General features: G+C 45.7%; 1 protein-coding gene across 1 annotated transcript in view; it reads left to right on the top strand.

Moving 5' to 3' along the window:
• Window positions 1-3,021, top strand: part of PLA2R1 (phospholipase A2 receptor 1) — a 116,319-nt gene that overhangs the window by 103,881 nt on the left and 9,417 nt on the right. The window contains exon 31 of the mRNA XM_015565741.1: window positions 858-862. The gene's annotated coding sequence lies outside the window, so the exon portion shown is untranslated. The remainder of the gene's footprint in view (window positions 1-857; window positions 863-3,021) is intronic.

The raw sequence follows: 3,021 nt of genomic DNA, 5'->3' as shown, positions 1-3,021 counted from the left end.
AAACCAACCCCCTTCTTCCCACATATTTATCCATATGAAAACCAATTAAACTAAAAAGAGAGAGTAACCAGGGTATGGAAAAGAAAAGAAAGTGATACCAGAAGTATATTCATTTTCATTAAAATAAGTTGATTAAGTCACTGCATTTAACCAAAATAGCAATGAGCCCCACCCAAACCTATTTTGAGGAGATAAAATGGGTACTTTAAAGATTGTAGACTATTGTAAATGAATAATATACAAATCCTGCAATGGAATCTTGTCCTGTGGTTTAATGAAAGGACATGCTTCTCTCTAGGCCCTTACTACTCCCAGTGTGGCCCAGGGACCTTCAGTATCAACAAAGAACTTGGAAATGTAGAATCCCAGACTTTAAATGACTCCTACCAAACCAGAATTTGCATTCTAACAAGATGCCCAGGTGACTCATATACATATTAAAAGTTGAGAAGCACTTCAAGAGGGGAGCAGGAGGAGGACCTCATACAGGAGATGGCATTTGATTTGGCATAAGTTGACACACTTGGGTTGAGCTACGGAGAAAGATACACCAGAAAAACACCCCAAGTAAAGGCATGAGTGTGGGACAGTATGAAACATGATCACATCATAAAGTGTTAAGATATCCCACGTCTACATATATAATAGCCTAAGCAACCTTTACAGTGGAGCAACCGGTCACTATGATGCACACTGATCACCAGGGGGCAGATGCTCAATGCAAGAGCTGCCCCCAGGTGGTCATTGCGCTCCCACAGGGGGAGCGCTGCTCAGCCAGAAGCCAGGTTCATGGCTGGTGAGCGCAGCTGTGGCAGCAGGAGCCTCTCCCAACTCCAAGGCAGCACTACCAGCAGCAGGTGCAGTGGGCCAAGATGGGCGAAAGTGGTGTGGCACCCGGCCCTGGTTTAGGGTCCTCCCTGGCCACCTACCACTTGGCACACTGCTACATCCCCTGAGGGGTCCTAGACTGTGAGAGGGCACAGGCTGGGCTGAGGGACCGGCCCCCTTCAGTGCACAAATTATAGAATAAATAAAGATCAGATTATGGATGACTTAAGAGTCAGGCTGTAGACTTTTCACTTTAGCAGGAGAAACTGAAGGTATTTGAAGGGGCAGGGAACAGGGTGATATGACCAGAACTGTGCTTTAGGAAATTTAGTCAAACCATATGTGTCCAGTTGATTCAGGGGGATAACTAGAGGTTAGGTATCCAGTCACAGGCTCAGCCAATGACAATTGTTCAGGCAACAACACGGTAATGACAGTATGAGGGAAAGGACGCTTCTGAAGAAATAAAAAGAACTTGGTACTGTTTGGGGATGTGAGAGATGGCATCAACAGAAAAATCCAAAGTCTGGGTGTTCAGCAAAAAAGATAAATTGAAGGAGCAGTAAAGTTGCTGAATTTGGGTATTAGTCTTGTTGATTTTGATGCATCAGAAGAACATGCAGGTGTGTGCATTTGGAAATGTGAGATTAGATTAGAGCTCAGGAGAGAGGTAAAATCTAGAAAAAGCTTTGGGAGAAATTTGCATGAAGGTGATAACTGCTACCTGGGAAACATGATACCAGTGGGAAAAGTGTGGCTGGTGAAAAAAGAGAGCAAGGAAAGAGCCCTGAGTAATAACTTCTCTTAGGGATGGAAGGAGGAAGAAAAGAAAATGTAACAGCCAGGGATCTTGGGAGCAAACCACAGAACCCAACTCAGGCTCACCTAAGCAGAAAAGGAAGTGGGGGCTCTGTCACAGTGAGTGAGAAGAGGAAAACTAGGCTCAGAAAACAAGAAGGAACCAAATGCGCTGGCAGCTGTGAGCCAGGACAAGCTCACACAGGCCACAGAAGTTTGGTAAGGATGCTGCCACTGCCGTGCTGTCTGCAGGGCATGCTCAGCGAGCTGACACCTCGCCCTTTTTTGGGCAAGGAGACTTAGTGCAACTTCCACCTGCAGAAATAATTCCTAACCATCCTGGACAGGAGTCTCTGATTGACAGGGTTCAGGGAGTCAGCATGCTGGCAGCCAGAGGGGAGGAGAGGGAGGAAGAGGGGAGGTACAGCCTTCACCCACCAGAAGGTTCTGCTTGTCTTCCCACCCTTCTCCTCCCAACCCCCCAACCCTCCCCACCCCCCGCGATCTCCCCTAACAGACAGAGATCCAGATGTGAAGCCGCCAAAAACTGACAGAAGTTCACTAAAGCAAGAGGGAAGGAAAAGCAGCAGAGGAATCAGGATGCAGTTTCATCAGAGGAGAGAGTGGGAGGGAGAGAGGTGAGGGGGGAAATAGGGGGGGTGTACCATTGGTCACATGGTCACTGGCAGCAAACAACAGGGAGGCCAAAGAGGATGCGGGCAAAAAGTTTCCAGATCAGGCCATAGCAGTCACAGGTACCTTTAGGAGGAAATAAAATAGACTTCAAGAAAAAGAAGAAAGAGAGGCAGAGTGAGGTGACACGGAGGCTGTGAACTATTCTGTTTTCAAAAGTGCAGAAATAAAAGGATAGGCAAAAAAGGGTGTTTTAGAACAGGTGACATTTGAGCACATTTCAGGTCACTGGGCAGGAATCTAGAAAGAGGATGATTGAAAATTCAGAAGAAAAAGAGTGAAATAAGATCCTAGAGGATGTGGGAGAGGTTGGGATCCAAGACAAGCCCGTGATGGTAGAAGGAGGTGACTGGGAGAGAGAATGGAAATGGGGACAAGCAAATCCTGGCAGGGAACTTTAATTCAATGTAACTAATATTTGTGATGTCTACCATAAGCAAGAACTATTCCGGGAACTGTGGGAAACACAAATATGTATAAGGCAATCCATGTCCTCAAGGAGCTGATGAGCTTCAAGAAATTGATGATTTCTAAGGGTGAGTGATCAGCCTTCAGTATGCTATACCTTGAATATTTTTAACTGCAAATACTCATAAAAACAAGCTAGAATAAGGTCATACAAGATACAAATTGCTATGGGAGTTCAGAGCAGGAAGTAGAGACCTTTAGGTTGAGAAGGTTTCAAGGACAAAGTTGGATCTT

This window comes from Myotis davidii, unplaced genomic scaffold (genome assembly GCF_000327345.1).
Source record: "Myotis davidii unplaced genomic scaffold, ASM32734v1 scaffold59, whole genome shotgun sequence".
Lineage (NCBI taxonomy): Eukaryota > Metazoa > Chordata > Mammalia > Chiroptera > Vespertilionidae > Myotis > Myotis davidii.
The sequence above is the reverse complement of the archived record's forward strand: the minus strand, read 5'-3'. Positions and strand labels throughout refer to the sequence as shown.